This window comes from Octopus sinensis, linkage group LG13 (assembly GCF_006345805.1).
Source record: "Octopus sinensis linkage group LG13, ASM634580v1, whole genome shotgun sequence".
Lineage (NCBI taxonomy): Eukaryota > Metazoa > Mollusca > Cephalopoda > Octopoda > Octopodidae > Octopus > Octopus sinensis.
This window is the reverse complement of record NC_043009.1, coordinates 45,536,745-45,555,087: the sequence shown is the minus strand read 5'-3', so window position 1 is coordinate 45,555,087 and position 18,343 is coordinate 45,536,745. Positions and strand designations below refer to the sequence as shown.

Sequence of the window (18,343 nt, the reverse complement as noted above, 5' to 3'; positions counted from 1 at the left end):
ACAAAGGTTGAACCACAAACCTTCGATAGAAATAGAAAACTCTTCATAATTTACAACTCATATTTTGTATGGCAGTCTTCTTGACCAAAATATAAATAAGTATATGGTTTATCAGAAATATATGATTTCATCTAATTTTACTATATTGTCACAATGTTATGTTTACATGCACAGAATCATATAGTTTTCTCCTACAAAATATACTTGGAAAATAGGAGTGAATCTTATGCTAAAGTGAGTCTTATATGCTTGCGTACATGGTAGGTGTTGTGTCACTATTAAAGAAAAAAAACTATGGTATTTTTTATTTGACTTTGTGTTGTGTCGTTACTTTTCTTGTATTTAAAGAAATTCGTTTCAACTACTAATAAACTACAAAATGTGTAATTCTCTATTCAATTTTTATAGTACTGGAATATGCAAAAATCCCTGCGAATACGAGCAAATGCTAGAGCTTTTCGGCTAACCAGTTATTTCTTGCAACTTAACCTTTTCCACATTAAAAAAAAAGTTAGATAGATTTGCTAAACGAAACAAACAAATAAACATCAAGGCTGAAATAAGAATTATATCGAATAAAATAAATTGCATTTCACATTTCTTTTCTCTAGAATAAATGTTTTATTTTAATGAACAAATGGAAATACTCCAAAGTTTCGATTAAATGGAAATACCAATTGTACAGCTAAAAAGATCGAATACTATTAATTTTTTCATATGTGGATGATGGTAAATGTATCATTACCAATAATAAAAATATTCAGTGGTTTCTTAGAATTCTATCAGAGCCTTGAAGGGTTTCTATAGTGCATAACTATTGTACAATACGCCATATTCATTTAACTCTAAAAATAAGCAGAGCTAATCTACATGATCCTAGGCTGGAACCTAACTGTGAATACTACCTCCTAGAAGTAGCAACCAAATCGCCTCTTCAATTTATACTGTCTTATTGTGGGGAGTCAACAGTGTAGCAACTAGACCATTTCTCTCTAAATAAATGATAGCAGTAACACTTCAATCAATTAACTGTTTTATCAGGTATGAAGGAAACGTCATCAAGAACATCAGCATGAAGTGTTTCGAGAGTTGCCGACAATTTTGTTTTATGAGACTGTATTCTAACAACAAAAACGACGAAGACGACGACGACGATGACGATGATAATGATGATGATGATGAAGTAGAAAAATCCTAGAGATCGTTAGAGCATATTTTTTTAAAGGAGACGGAAGAACTGATACTTGCTGGAAGTTATTCATAGGCTCTGGCCTGAAAGTCAGTGACAGACCAAACTAGTTGAGTATCCTGAAGACGTCATCGCACTTGGCTGCCACAAATCCTCTATAGAACGAACGCCTGCGTGGAACTTTCACTGCCGCATTGCCCGACTGACTGAGTACAGTGAGCATCTGATGACACTCTAGGTGCCAGTCACTCTGCTTCGGTCTACGCAGCACTGCAGGACTGCAACTTAGTCAAAAATACGAGCAGTGGAAAATCATCTATCACAAACATCGACCACACTTGCTCACCATCAAGGAAGAGCTAGAGGTGTCGTAGTCTCAGAGCATGTATGCTCATAAGCGACATGCCCAGTCCTCCATTCAGCGGCTGTTGGCAACGAATCGAGCAACTGTTGGCAACGAATCGAGTGGCTGGCCAATGAAAAACATCTCTTCCACAGAAAGCGGAAAATTACGCGCCTTAATTTTGTCAGACCTAAGCTGGAGCTAGGCACGGTAGTCAGGTGGTAATATATAACGTCAGCAATATAAGCATTCGGCACATCTTCGCGACCTTTCGAGAATAACCTTCTCATGATCCATTCTTGGGTAAGATTGACCACCCTGCTCGTCACCTCGTTCCAGTTATTCTCCACCAAGAGATCCAGACCAAACGAGACCCCAACCAATTTAACAGATCCTTCCGTTCAGCGTTCTAAGTTGTTGGATGGCATGGACCTGCCTTTGCAGGTGCCGAGCTCGTGGCTCACTGACTTTTCTTGGTTAAGTTCAGCTCCTGTCACCGCCTCATATTCCTTTAGAGTAGTGCCGACCAGGTCTATGTGCCTGGTTTTTGACATTGTGACAGTGACGTCATCTGCATATCCTGACACGGTTCGCGTGGGACAATTCTCAACGCTTTCAATTTCCTTAGAAGTGGCTCTGGGTACAGTACATACAGAAGGAGATGAGAGGGGACACTTCCGATGAATAGAGCACATGATGCTAAATTGTTCGGATAAATAATCATTCACCCCAACTACCAAGCTGGTTATTGCAGCGATCGAGCCAGAGAAAATGGGACCCAACTGACCGCTGTGAGAGGATTCGCTTCGAATTAAATGTCCACTCTATCGAACGCTTTAGATAGACCCAAATCAGAGCCCCACCCGTGCCAGCTTCTTCACCTACTGTATCTATGATGCATTGCATGAGGTGGAGGCTGTTGTAGATAGATTTTCTTGGGATGGTGTATGTTTGTGCGTCATCAATTTGCTCAACAAGAGCGTCAATCTCTTTGCACATACCTTGGCCAGAATAATGAAATCTGCATTTAGCTGCATCATGGGCCTCAGATTTTCTATTTGATCGCCCTTGTTTGAATGCTTTCTTAGCAGTACTAGCGATCCTGGACTCACAGAACTAGGATTTCTCCCATTCTGTTGCCAGTTGTGTTAGTTACCTGCATAGAGACCTCCAAACAAGTCTGGCATATAGACGTAAATCGAAACCGAATTGAAATGCAGTACTTGAACTCAGAATGTAAGAAGGTTGTACATGTGGCTGTACATTTCATAAGCGCTTAAACGATTATAGTAGTAATCCATATTGTACAGATTTTTTTTTTCGTTTTTGTCAAAAGGATGTTCTAAATTTAACGTAACTTCCGCAAGACATGATAAAACGATGCAAGAAGATTAGCTCTGTCTAATATCAAATAGATAATAGGTTCACTTTGCATCAAAACACATAATACACTTACTAGCGTGCGACCGAAACCGCGACACCCCTTCCTCGCACTTTTTCAATCTCAGACAATGGAAAAGAGCAAGAACATGTCTGATCTTCCTCCCTCCCTCTTACTGAATTCCTCAAGCACTTATAAAAAATGATCATTGAGCTAATACCATCACATATTTTTTTCAGCTTCGAGATTCTATCGTACGATACTGTCTCGTTGTGTAACACGTATAATACAGTTAGCTCTATTTTCATAAATATCTATGTTTTGGTGGGGTACAATACGGAATAACATTCCGATTTCTATCTAAAGTCCGACAAGAGTTAACTGTTCTCTAACAAAATATGACACCGTGGTCAATTATCAAACATTACCTCTCTCGAACGTGACTTGACTAATTCATAAAATAGGCCTATATTAAGAATCCTTCCGTCATCAGTTCTCTGAAAGAAGATAAATTATATAACTCTATGACGTGATCGTGATTTTCTATAACGTAAGGACGTTAAATAGAGATGTACTCTAATAAAAACTATTTATTATTGATATTTTCTCACCGAAAAGCAAATACATATCCCACAGAAGCAAGCTTACTAACAATAGTGAAAAACAGACATGCGCAGGATTATAAAGCATACATTGTTTATCAAACTAGTAAAGTCAGAATGAAGTACTCTTAACTTATCATAGTATGTCATTTTATTTCTTGGTCGTTGAACATCAAAAGATAAAAAACGCAGGATGGAAAAAATATTTTATTTCTATATAACTTCATCCTTCCTGTATCCTTCTGACAAAACGGTCTCTATGTGGCAGGTAAATACTTCATTTTCACTGTTGACGAACCAATAAATAATATTACTTCCAACATAATTCTTTTGCCATTTTGACATGTAGCAATATTTTCCTTTGTATTTTCAGCTAATGCATCGAGAGAAAGAAATGATGTATTCGGAAACATCAAAAATGACAAAAATGACAAAAATAATATATGACATACAATAAATATATTTCAAAAGATATTTCAACTCAGAGTTATTTTTACTTTATATACATATATTCCGATCAACAACATAGGATGCATACTTCCATTTTTCAGCCTCTAGATAGTTATTTCTAATACATGTATATGTCTTCCTCTCTCTCTCTCTCTCTCTCTCTCTCTCTCTCTCTCTCTCTCTCTCTCTCTCTCTCCCTCTCTCTCTATCTATCTGTCTATCTTCCGCTCACTCTCTCTCTCCCTCTCTCTGTATATATATATATATATATAGGTATATGCACGTGTGTGTGTGCGTGTGTTTATGGACTTGTAGTGGGAGGGAAGGAGGTTAAAGCGATACAGAAATAAGGGTTTGTATGCGCATTTCAATTCATAAACATATATGCTCAACTTGTTTTTTGTTATTTCTTTCACTGAATTCACTTATTGGCCTGCAGACGTATTGGTCTTTGGTGATGGTTGACGATTATCTCGATACCTGTAATTTTTGTGGTACTTAATCTATTGATAGTTTTAAAATGTCAGATTAAATGAAGAATCTCTTATCCATCCCACATCCTGGAGGAGTCAAGAAGCAAAGCAAATGTGGCTTAACCTACCACGCGTCACTACATGCATTTTCAGGCTCTTATAGCACACAAGTTTCTGTCTACACACGTCACCTGTTTAAAGTTGTAAAGTGAGTGCGACACCATAAATTCTAGCATCAAACATCTTAAAGGAAAACACAGAAAGTCTCCACACAAGCAACAGATTATAAATGTTGAATTAAAATATCTCTCCTATTTTCCCAATGTTGATCCGAATCAATGGAACAGCCTGCTCGTGAAATTAACGTGTAAGTGGCTGAGCACTCCACAGACACGTGTACCCATAACGTAGTTCTCGGGGATATTCAGCGTGACACAGAGAGTGACAAGGCCGGCCCTTTGAAATACAGGTACAACAGAAACAGGAAGTAAGAGTGAGAGAAAGTTGTGGTGAAAGAGTACAGCAGGGATCACCACCATCCCCTGCCGGAGCCTCGTGGAGCTTTAGGTGTTTTCACTCAATAAACACTCACAACGCCCGGTCAGGGAATCGAAACCGCGAGTCCGCTGCCCTAACCACTGGGTTACATGAAGCGATATTCTCTTTAAGTAACTGTACCGATTTATGCCATAAGAAATTTACCGCTAAATAAAGACACGCAAGCATCAGCACTTATGTAAAGTTAGCGACAAGTTAAACTTCCCAGTACTCTTACGTGTTATCTGGATGCTCAGAAACAAAGTTATTATGACTGGGAGTATTGTTCATAGAGTCATATCTGAAAAATTGCATATACTAAAGCAACGGTCATAAAATTCTAATAGAAAATATGAGATGTACAATTATTGTCACGGACAATCATTTCACATATTCATACAGCATATTCAACAAATTAACACGGAAAATATAAACTCTTTCACTCTTTTACCCTTTTACTTGTTTCAGTCATGTGACTGTGGCCATGCTGGAGCACAGCCTTTAGTCGATCAGATCGACCCCAGGACTTATTCTTTGTAAGCCTAGTACTTATCTTATCGGTCTCTTTTTGCCGAACCGCCAAGTTACGGGGACGTATACACACCAGCATCGGTTGTCAAGCGATGTTTGGCGGGGACAAACACAGACACACAAACACGCACATACACATATATATATATACATATATACGACGAGCTTCTTTCAGTTTCCGTCTACCAAATCCACTCACAAGGCTTTGGTCGGCCCGAGGCTATAGTAGAAGACATTTACCCAAGGTGCCGCGCAGTGGGCCTGAACTCGGAACCATGTGGTTTGTAAGCAAGCTACTTACCACACAGCCACTTCTGTGAACAAAGCCAACAAAAAGTAATAAGTAGTAGTGCACAACCTTTCTAAATTATATTAATCTTGCACACTGGATGATCTATAAAGAATCGTAACAAAGGATCTTTCAACAATTTCCATCAAGTGGCTTGCCTTAAGTAATGGCAAGTAAGCTTACCAATGTCTAAGAACGACCTCATCCTCAAATTGGATTGAGCTAAAATTTGACTTGAGTCTAACATCGGGAAGCGGATATTCGACGAATACTACAGGAGCTTGGTAGGATCTGGCTCATGGACAATTAAGTAAAACATATTCAATAACGAATACAAACTCTACGCAATGCATTTTATGTATATGCACACGTGTGTGCGTGTGTGATTGCGCGTATATATATATATATATATATATATAATATAGACACGCACATTACCTTTCTCGAACGAACGTGACTTGGCTAATTCATAAAATAGGCCTATATTACGAATCCTTCCTTCATCAGTCTCTGAAAGAAGGTAAATTATATAAGCATATGTATACATATATATATACATATATATATATATATATATATATATATATATATATATATATATATATATATATATATATATATATATAAATACACACATATATACATATACATACATGCATGTATATATCTATAAATGTATGTATGTGTAACTCATTGCGATAATTACAAGCATCAAGTATAATTTAAGGTGAAATTTAGTGCGCCTGCACGTTTGACAGGTGATGTAGCTTTCATACATACGTGCATATGAAATGCTAATTGCATATAATTAGTCAGCCAATATTACTTTTAACTGTGATCAAAGGCTTCAATATAGAAATTTGACTTTCAAATAGATTATTTACGATGTTTCTCAAGAGCAACAACGGCGTAAGTTAACTGGAAATGGATTCGTCCTTGAATTGAAATAGATTTATCTCGTACCCAACTCTAATATCACTAGCAACTAAGTGTGCGTGTGCGTTTATATATATATATGGGGGGGTCTGTCTGTCTGTCTGTCTGTGTGTATACATATATACGACGAGCTTCTTTCAGTTTCCGTCTACCAAATCCACTTAAAAGGATATATATATATGTATATATATATATATATACATATATATATATGCATGTGTGTGCTGTATGTGTGCACGTATGTATGTATTTGAACTAGATTTTACTATTGGCAGAAAGCCACCATTAGTTTGGAATAATATATAGCGAATTGCATCAAATACAGTACACGTTTAGTACTTATTTTATTGAACATAGACAATTCAGCGTATGAACATTTAGAAATTAAAATGCAATGGTTTTAGCTGTTAATAATGGTATATACTGTCTTTGAGGTTGTCACAAGGGATACTTTTCAAATGATTTAATATATTTTGATTAAAGAAATTAGATCCCCAATGATGTATTTCATGTAATCAGTAAGAGATTCTTGACGAACTAATTGACTATAAACCTGACTAAAATTATTTGTTACAAGACAACCAAAACAACGTTCTAACAACGTGGTCACCTTGCCACATTGTTTATACATTTATGTATATATGCAAATATGTATGTATGTAAGTATATGTATATATATATATATATATAATATAGTGATAATACTCTTCGTTCCATTATGATCTTAATATTAGCATAAATGTTATTATGCAAACCACCTGTGCGTTTTTAATATTTTTCTTTCTTAAATATCTACAACCACGTGAAAACAAGATTTGACGCATTTATGCTATATATACATATATGTATATGTATATATATATATATGTGTGTGTGTGTGTGTGTGTTGTGTGTGTGTGTGTGTGTGTGTGAGTGTGTGTATGTATGTATGTATATGTACATATAGAGATAAGTAGATAGATATACATGTATATATATGTGTGTATATATGTGTTTGTGTATGTTGTAGATGTTTAGCTCTTAGCGAAAAAGGTGGGGAAAACCATATAATTTATCTTTTCTTAGATTCAGAGTGCGTTACCCTATCAGGGTGTTTGGGCATGTATGGAACATGTTATTAAAATTTCTAGTATTAGGATTATAAAATTTAATAGGGTTATAAGACAGGTCTTGTTATAGGTTTATAATTTAATGAGGGGGTTATTTTAATCATATCAGAATTACTATGAGGTGTTAAATTAGCTAATTTAGTTTGGCGTTTGGTGTCGGTGATGTAGAAAATATGGTCATGAAAACCGCTTAATTTTAGGACATGATTATAAATTGGTGCGTGTGCGTTAAACATTTCCTCGTTTACTGATAGGTTGGATATTCTAATGAAGATGGCGGTGATAATACTACTGATAGTTAATTTCGAATTATTAGAAAAAACGTTAATATATTGCAATGTTTGATTTGGTCTACTGTACAGCTAGTGGTGTTTAACTTTAATGTAACGTCTAGGGAGTTGACTATTTTTTGTCAGTCTCGAATAAAATATTGAGATTAAAGAAATTCCAAAAAATGTTCTTAATGGTTTCTTCAGTCGTTCAATCGTCGCTTTAAATGAACCATTTACTGCGAATAGAGCATTATTCCTGTATAGTCCACCAGATATGTTTGGGTAGCTTTTCCTAATTTAAGACAGTAGATAGAGACCCACTAGGTCTGTCACCTGGGCTGAATTTGACGAACCCATGGTAATATCAAAATACTACGTCGAGTCGCTTGTAATCCATTTATAATCTGAAAAATTTATCAACATTTTCTCGCGGTTAGGATAATTTCAATATCAGATCGAGGGATGTTGTCAAAATCCCGGGCAAATATCTCGAAATGTCAAATTGTATGTACACTTTGAATAAACTCTAAAAACGATCGTCGGAATACTTCATCTCCTTTAAATATGGTAACTTTTTAAACATCTACTACTCCCTCCATTCCATAATTTATTTTGAATTTTTTAAAGAAATGTATTTTTATATTTCATTATTCTTATCTATATTATTATCAGTACTCTATTATATTTATATATCTATATATTTATTTGTCCTTGCATATTTTTAACATTCATATATATATTTATATTTCTTTATCTTTATATTCTGAATGTATTCATATAGGTTTCAGACAATTCTATCATATTAAATCCGTATATGTATGCACCAATCGTAGTCTGCCTCAGTTGAACTTCTCTGTATCTCTTGTATTTGTCTGGCGTTTCGGGTTTGACTCGAGCACTTCCATGCTTTCTATACTTTCCTAAAAAAACTTCATAATATATATATATATACTACCCACAAGGAGCTAAACATAGAGGACAAACAAGGACAGACAAAGGGATTAAGTCGATTACATCGACCCCAGTGCGAAACTGGTTCTATATATATATATATATATATATATATATATAGGAGCAGGAGTGTTTGTGTGGTAAGTAGCTTGCTTACCAACCACATGGTTCAGATCCATTGCGTGGCTACTTTGGCAAGTGTCTTCTACTATAGCCTCGGGCCGACCAAAGCCTTCGAGTGGATTGGTAGACGGAAACTGAAAGAAGCCCGTCATATATATATATATATATACATACATACGTAAACGGATTTAATATGATAGAATTGTCTAAAACCTATATAGAAATATGCATGTATGTATGCATGTATGTATGTATGTATGTGTGTGTATGTGTTTGTGTGTTTGTTCCCACTACCATCATTTGACGGCCGATGTTGGTGCGTTGACGTCCCCGTTATCTAGCGGTTCGGCAAAAGAGAACGATGGAATAAGTACTAGGCTACAAAGATTCGTTCGACTAAAACAAATATATATATATATATATATATATATATATATATATATATATATATATATCTTCTTTCTTTCTTTTATTTGTTTCAGTCATTGGACTGTTGCTATACTGGAACACCGACTGAAAGAAATAAAAGAAAAAAGAATATATATGCATACATACATATATACATACATATATATATATATATATATATATATATATAATATATGCACTTCATTTTAATGACTCTGGAGAAGCTTCGAGAAACATTGCGCTTTAATCTCAGTGCAATGTTTCTTATAGAATGACAACAATAAATTTAAGAACGTAATTACGTGACTGCTCTTTCATTAATTTGTATATGCCTTTTACTCTTTCACTTGAATAGATAGACCGCATATTAATCTATATATCTCTTTTGCCGAACTGTTCGTGACAACGCCTTGAAAATGAAGTTTTCGTGTTCAGCTCCATAAGGCCAATGGGCATAGAAAGGCCATAAATATTTGCATTATAAATACAAATCCTGCTCACATCGATTGTTTTGGAAGATTCAATAAATACACTTTAAGCCTTCAACAACTCTGCAACGCGGTGTCCCAGGGTAATACCTAAATTCCGATGCTTGAAATAAGCAAAATATAAATGCAGGGTTAATTTTGTTAATCCTCAAGAATGGGGAACGCTATTAAATACATTCTTCAAGTTGATCTATTTTGTTGACAAGTTTTATTTGATTGAAGTATATAAAAAAGAAATCACAAACGTCTGAACTGTTGCATAAATATTCCAAGTGAAATAAAAGTTTCTTGGAGCTTGATCTACTTTCTCTGCATCTCCACGTTTGAGAATGAACAAAGAATATTCCTTTTACCGTCTTTGGTTCATTTATCTAATCATTTAATGTTTTTAATAACTTAGTTCTTTGAAAGCCATTGTATCTTTAGAAATGAAGTAATATGCATCAATTGAATTTAAGGGGAAGTAGAAACAGATTAATTGCAGTGAACAAATTAATTCGAAATGGCTAATAAGTATGAAGAGATAAGAGTAAGTTAATGAATGTTTCAATTATTTTAATATTTAGAAATAATAAGTTATGCTAGCAAGGGACTGAGATTCCTATTTCCAAAGGAAGCAACATGAGATTTTGTGGTGTTCATGCAAAGGAAGCTGATGGGGTGATGCCATGACTGCAAAGCTTAGACGTAAGCTAGTGAACACATAAATGGCGCGCAAAATGCAACAGCACACGCGTGTAAATGCATGTGCATGCTTGCATAGTAGTATTTGTTTTTAGATTTATATTTACAGAAGTGGAGTAGATTCTTTTTACCATTGGCTGTCTTTCTTCCCACTTGTTCCTCAGTAAGAGAGGGGCCATAAGCGACTATATCTAAGCAAGCTCGTATTACGTCAGCAATCGATTGACGTCACATATAATCACGTGGCAGTCACCACACCTTCTTTACAACACGGCATCGATTATTCTTTCTTTTCAGGTTCTTTTCTTCTTTCTTCCTGCTTTTAGTATTCATCCTTCTATCTTCTACTCTCGTGTATTGCTCGCTTTAGCAAAAGCCTAATTTCTCCATAATGAAAATGTTGCTACTTCTTACAATATTCAAACTCAACTCATTTCCTTACACTATCGTCATTGTCGCCAGCGCTGCACAATCGTTATTCTTCATCTGCTAAGTGAGTGCTGCTACCGCTGTAAGTAGCGCTAATATCACTTAGATTCATCACATTGTCATCAGTATTAATATCACCTCAATCACAGTCTCAACCACCACCAACTTAAGTACAATAGGAACACTTATCAGACTAATAAACCTGCCACTTGTGTCACTTCAGCTGCTCTATCTTTATTATGCTACTCTTTCCTCTAGAATTAAGACTAAGCTGAACTACTAAACACGCCGCACATCCAATAATTTATCCAACCCGCCTGGTAGGCAGCAAGCTTATTTCCATAATCAATAAATTCATGTCAGTAAGAGTGTGCAGATACTCATGCGTAAATTCTTAGTGATTTCAGTTTGTCTGCAGGAGCGTATGCGTGATAATGAATCTGTATATGGTGTCTAAATAACTTATTGGATTAATAATAAATTAATTGAGATATTTATAGTTGTTCTTCTATCAATTATATTTGCATTTCACATCGAAAATGAATTATAATGATCAATCACCATTAGTATAAATTATTTTTTTCACCCACTTCATCGTGTTTATTTTGTCGTGTTTTAATCACTCACTAAAAGCATAACATTAACAGGAAGTGAAGAAACGTTCGTTTGTAAATTTGTAAACATAAATATTAAAATGTGAGACAATGGATAAAAATCTAAACAATTCATACGGGAATGCAGAAGCCCGGGAATATATTAAGAGAAAGAAGAATGAGTGTGTGTGTGTGTGTGTGTGTGTGTGTGTGTGTGTGTGTGTGTGTTTGTGTGCGTGTGTGTGTGTGCGTGTGTGTGTGTGTGAATGTATGTGTGTACATGTGTACCACTAAATAATTAGGTATTGAAATATATGTAGGGTTTAATAAAGTAAAAACAAACAGTTATACCATAAAAACAAACTTTGAATGGAATTTAGAAGCGTAATTGTTTAAAATTAAAAATAGCACTGCAGCCTTCAGCTGAAATAAACTCGATTTATAACAAGCACTCCAAGTGCACAAAATATATGACTAATGTTTCTGTTAAAAAAAACATTGTGAATGATACTGGATCAGCCTCAAGCATCTCCCATATATGTGCCTTCCTTAAACCCAAGCACAGAGCGTCTATGTGGTTGATCACGCTACTAGAAGCACCAGCCATATACCTTTCCTCAAGCCACACTCTATTGATTCTTTTTTCTTTATACAGTATATTTGAATTTTAAAAATGGCATACGCACAACTGATATATCTTTTATCTTTAGTCTGCTTCACTGGGACTGATATGGGGCTAACAACAACGAAAACAGCAACAACAACAGCAATAGCAACAACAACATCAGCGACCACATTTATTTAGTTTAGGATTCGGGTGAGCCCGACTGATGAAGGAAATTAGAAGGGTGTGAGACAACGCTAAAATAGTGCACGAAGAGTAGAAAGTGAATTGATTACAAGAGGCTCAGATATAACTCTTCTCTTTAAAAGACATAGCAAAAAAACAAACAGCAACAACAATAATCAACTTCAGTATCAAGAACCTGGTCAGTACACAAAGTGATTTAACACGGACCTGCATTGCCATGATCAAGAATCAAGCAGAATGCCAGAGTGATACACATGGGGAACCACAGCCATTAGCTCTGAGATGTAAAAGTGATGCAGAACACGAAGAATTACAGACCCACCACCTTCCTACGAATAATGTACAAGATCATCGCTGTCATCATCACAACGAACATCTACAACGTGCTCAACTTTCTACCAGTAGAACATAAAGGATGTAAGAAAGGAAATTATGCAAAGGCCCGATATTTATCAATAAAAAAAATATTACGAGACATCAGAACAAAGAAAAAGAATCTGCCAACTGCATAAATAGGATACAAGGATGCATTTGACAACATTTCACATTCTTAGATAGCAAAGGGCCAAGATCACCAAAGTCAGCGCAATATCTGACAAGTTCTTCACGCGCGCATGAGGTCCTGAGAAATTACGCTGACCCTCTACCGTATCGATGCTTATTTAATATGGTGACTAATCAATATAAGAAGCAATATCTTCCACGAAGTCTCACCATCATCACTGCTCCTCTGCATTACACTAGTATGACTTAAGAACTAACTGAACAACAGTATGAATAACTACAACTTGTAAGATGCTAAGTAAACCCTCTTCTTCTATATTAATAACCTCAAGACGTTTGCCAAGAACGATAAATCAGCTGGACAATCTATTGCCTATCGTGAAGATCTTTAGCGATGATATCAGAACTGTGTTTAGAATTGATAAGTCGACAAAAAGATACATTTAAGAGAAGAAAACTGACCAAGGATGTAAACCTAGATCTTGATTCTGGCACACTGACCACGAGCTAGATCAATATAGCGCATACAAGACTTGGAAGAAAATGAAGGATGTGGGGTAAAACATTGAGCCACGAAATGGAAGATGTAGAGAAAGAAATACGGAAGTGTATAAATGGTACCAAAATGTGAACTGAAAGTCGCTAACAGCTTTTTGTTTTTGCTTTAAAAATAGTATTTACACTGTAATAATACCCGTAGGGACAAACAGTTTCAATGACAAGAGACTCGACACCAAGATAGAAATCATGCACCGCACAAAAATTGATTCACTCATCGGAATCATAGAACATCGATACATATTCCAACAAGACAGAGGGGAATTTCAAAACAAAGTGATTTCCCTGAAACGCCGTCAATAGAAAGCAAAGCCCTACCGAATAGAATTTTGTATAAAGTTGAAAGAAGGCCAAACAATTGCAAAACACAAAGAAAGAGCAGGACATCTATCGACTTCCACCACTGAAGGGAAGATTTTTGAGACGCAAAAGGGACCCATACTGGCACATTACATCGACTGGAGTTTAAGTCACCAGCATAGGTTACAGTGAAATGTGTCCAGCAAACTGAAATCAGTAATTTGCACCAAGTGCCGTGGGCTCTCATAAAATGAAGTGTTATCTTGTACGATGATGCATGCTCATATACGGCCGCCCATAGCATTGCAATAATTGAAAAATTAGATTTCGCCTTGCTGACAACCTGGCACACAGTCCAGATCTTACCCCTTCTGACTTTCACCTCTATGGACCGCTCAAACATCCTTCACGAGGTCGTCGATTTACTACGGAGGAAGAGTACAGAAAGCGGTGTAGAAAACACAGCCAGACACACACAGAGACAGAAAGATAGATAGATAGATAGATAGATAGATAGATAGATAGATAGATAGATAGATAGATAGATAGATAGATTGACAGATAGATAGACATATAGATAGATAGATAGATAAGTTTCTTTATTGGCCACACAGGGCTGCACACAGATGGGACAAGTTACAAGGTAGAGCTTTTCTTTTGGGGGATGAAAAAAACAAAAAACAAAAGGATATGTTTCTTTATTAGCCACACAGGGCTGCACACAGATAGAACAAATTACAAGGTAGAGCTTTTCTTTTGGAGGTAAAAAAATTTTTTTTTAAAATAAAAAAAAAAAATTTTTTTTAATTTTAAAAAAGGGTGGGGTCGATCAAAAGGGATCGTAAAAGGAGAGAAAGAGGACAAAAAAGGGGGGGTTAAAAAAAGAGGGGGAGAGGAAAAAAATTGATCAATAGGGATCGTTATCACAGAAATGTCAATATGAAGTGTAAAGGGGAGGACAGGTGAGGTTTACCCGTGGAAAGAAAAGCCTACGGAAAAGGCCACGGTAACCTCGGTCAATGAAGTCACATGTTATATTTCTTTTTTTTTTTTTTTTGCAAATAAGCAACTCTCTGTATTAATTTTTACGGTTCATAGAATCATAGTCAAGGTGGCTTCGTCATTCATACGTGCCATCCTTGCTACATTCACCCATCTTTTTTTAAAACATTCACTAGACAAAACTTGCCTCTCTACTCTCACTTTTTTCTTCAAGTGATACTTGAAGAAGTTGATGAGAGATTGACCAGAGAGGAAAGTGTTTGTCACTAATCCTTTCAGACGCGTCCACCAGATACATTCTTTCGCCATAGCCACAAGTATGATAAAAATAGCTCTTCCTTCCCGTTTGAAGGAAGGAGGCGTGACGATATTACGATAGACTCGGCTGATAAACCGACACGTCCCACACGTGACAGCAGTCGTTCGACATAAGCCCACAGGTGGGAAATTGCTGGACACTGCACGATTGCGTGCAGAGCGGTTTCGTCGCTCTGCCCGCATCTCTGGCAGGTCGGCCCCGTGTTTCTCGAGCCATGCTTATAGAGCTTATCCCGAACGGCTAGCGCTTCTCGGTAGCACCGCCAGGCCAGGGATCTCTGGAAGTTGTCCATAGGTCCCGGGCCGAAAGTCGTTTGGAACAGGCGGGTCAGGTATTCCTCGTCGACGCCCAGGTTTGCCCCGAGCTCGTCGTCGTACCTCCCCTCCACTAATCCCCTATAGAATGCTTTGTTGTGTTGAAGTCACTCAAGGTCGACCCGGGACGGCAGAGTTGCTTGAGAGCAACGCGACACTCGCGGTGCCATTCGCCCTTCTTCGGCCTCTTTTTGATCCACGACTGTAGTTCGGTCATGGAGACGAGTTGCGGGAATGCGTGCCTCACAAACGGCGACCACACCTGTTCACCGTCGTCTACATAGAGCCGGAGATGTCGCAGTCTCAGCGCGTGTCTGCGCATCATCAACCACGGCATGCCAGCCCTCCTTTTAACGGGTGTTGACAGCAAATGGATCGCCTGACCATCGGGACGCATCCTTTCCACAAGAAGCGGAAGAGGATGCGTTCTAGTTTGGTGATGGTAGGGTCGGGACAAGGTACGACGGTCAGGCGGTAGTAGATGATGGACGCGATGTACGCGTTCACCACCTCCACCCGACCTTTTAGGGACAGTTTCCTCTCGGCCCATTGCTGGGCGAGAGTGACCACCCTACTCGTTATCTCGTTCCAGTTCTTCTCCATTTGGAGGTCCGGACCGAACCAGACCCCGAGCAACTCAACCGGGCCGTCTGTCCAGCGTCCCACGACGGAGGTACTGGTGGACGGCATGGGCTTGTTTCTCCAGGTGCCGAGCCGCAAGCCCACTGACTTTTCGCGGTTGATTTTTGCTCCTGTCACCGCTTCGTAGTCTTTCAATGTCTCGCCGACCCGCTCGATGTGCTCGTGGCTTGACACTATGACGGTGACGTCGTCCGCGTATGCAGACACGCTCGTCCCGCATCCTAATTCTCGCGGGATGCCCCTCAGAGTCGCCAGCTTCCGCAGTAGTGGCTCAAGAGTCAATACGTATAGAAGCGCCGAGAGGGGGCATCCCTGACGGACCGAACGTGCAATGTCGAAGGGTCTCGATAGATGTCCATTCACGCGAATTACCGAACGGATGCCTCTGTACAAGGCAGCTATCCAGCCGCGGAAGACGGGACCGAAACCAGCCGCTCTCAGGACTGCCTCCAAGTATCGATGGTCTACCCTATCAAAGGCTTTCGATTGATCCAAGTTGATCAGGGCCCCACCCATGCCAGGTTCGTTAACTACCCTGTCTATGATGTAGCGCATCAGATGGAGGTTGTCATGGATGCTCCGGCCCGGCACGGCGCACGTTTGTGCGTTGTCGACCAGTTTCTCCATGACAAGCGCCAACCTCTTGGCTAACACCTTTGTCAAAATTTTCAGGTCTGCATTGAGCAGAGTGATTGGCCTAAAGTTATCTATAATGTTTCCCTTGTTTGGATCTTTCTTCAGCAGAGTTACAGCTCCTCGACTCACAAAACCGGGTATGCTCCCGTTTTGCTGCCAGTTGCAGTATACTGCTGCCAAGACGTCTCCAAACAAGTCTGGCATGCAATAGTAAAATTCGTAGGGTAGACCATCCAAACCCGGTGATTTGTCCCTCGAGCATTCTGCCATCGCTTCCCGCACTTCCGCCGCCGTGATGGCACCTTCGCAGCACCTGCCTTTCTTGTCGAGAGTCGTGGCAGGCTATGTAGGTAGGCACTGAAGTCTACCCTACGTTCTTGCCCTCCACTCGTCCCGAACAGTCGGGCAAAATGCTGCTGAAAGGCCTCACACATTTTACTTGGCTCGAGCAATTCGCGCCCCTGTTCATCTACCAGTGACTGAATGGTGGCTTTGTTGCCCTGTTGCGCCTCTGCCACCCGGGCCTCTCTCGCGGCTCCAACACCTTCGTTCCTTAGAGCACGCATCCTAGCTCTGACAGCACATCCTTCGTGTTTGGCGTTGAAGTGTTGGTCGAGGGCCAACCTCGCCGCCAAAACGTCGGATGCGATGCCGCTTCTAATTGCCTCTTCTAGCTTCTTAACTAGCTCACCCTCTACTCTATTTCTATCTATGGCTAGTGCTTTGCTGTACCTAATCGCTTCTGCTTTTACTGCTCTCTTGAGGGCAAACCACCATTTGTTGTTGATGATGGCTCCCGTCAAAGCCCTCTTTACTAGTGTGCTAATCCGGTCTCTGAAAACTTGTCTGGACGGGAATGATGCGTTCAGTTTCCAGTACCCAGGACCCTGTCTATGTGCCTTATCTAAGTCTAGCGTACACGTCACCAATTTGTGATCCGTGTAGCTGACTTTGTGGAATTGTGGACATCCTAAGTTATCCTTGTCTACTGTCCTACACAGTAGATAGATAGATAGATAGATAGATAGATAGATAGATAGATAGATAGATAGATAGATAGATAGATAGATAGATAGATAGATAGATAGATAGATAGATAGATAGATAGATAGATAGATAGATAGATAGATAGATAGATAGATAGATAGATAGATAGATAGATAGATAGATATGCGTATATATTGTGAGAGGTTAAAGGGTTAAGATTACCTATTTTTGGCTTCCTCGTCGAAGATAAATATTTCAAAAGCGTATATATTTATAAAAAAAAATGAAACAGAAATCAATATAAAAGTTTTATTTTCCTTTTAAGCCTGAAGGCTGTTACGGGAGAAGAACCTACGATTTATATATTATCAGTTTCTCTAGGAATTTGATATATTTCGAAAGACTGTCTTTACAACATAGCTGCTGTATGTTAGATGTACACATATACGTAACTAGAGTTAAAACGTATGTAATCGCATGAC

General features: G+C 38.3%; 1 protein-coding gene and 1 long non-coding RNA gene across 3 annotated transcripts in view; both read right to left on the bottom strand.

Annotated features, from left to right (window-relative positions):
* Nucleotides 1-18,343, bottom strand: part of LOC115218291 (glutamate receptor ionotropic, NMDA 3A-like) — an 810,188-nt gene that overhangs the window by 561,444 nt on the left and 230,401 nt on the right. The window lies entirely within an intron of this gene.
* LOC118765808 lies at nucleotides 3,710-11,272 on the bottom strand. The gene is made up of 2 exons (XR_005001688.1): nucleotides 10,898-11,272; nucleotides 3,710-3,888 (listed from the first exon to the last, which is right to left on the bottom strand). It is a non-coding gene; the product is annotated as an uncharacterized LOC118765808 (long non-coding RNA).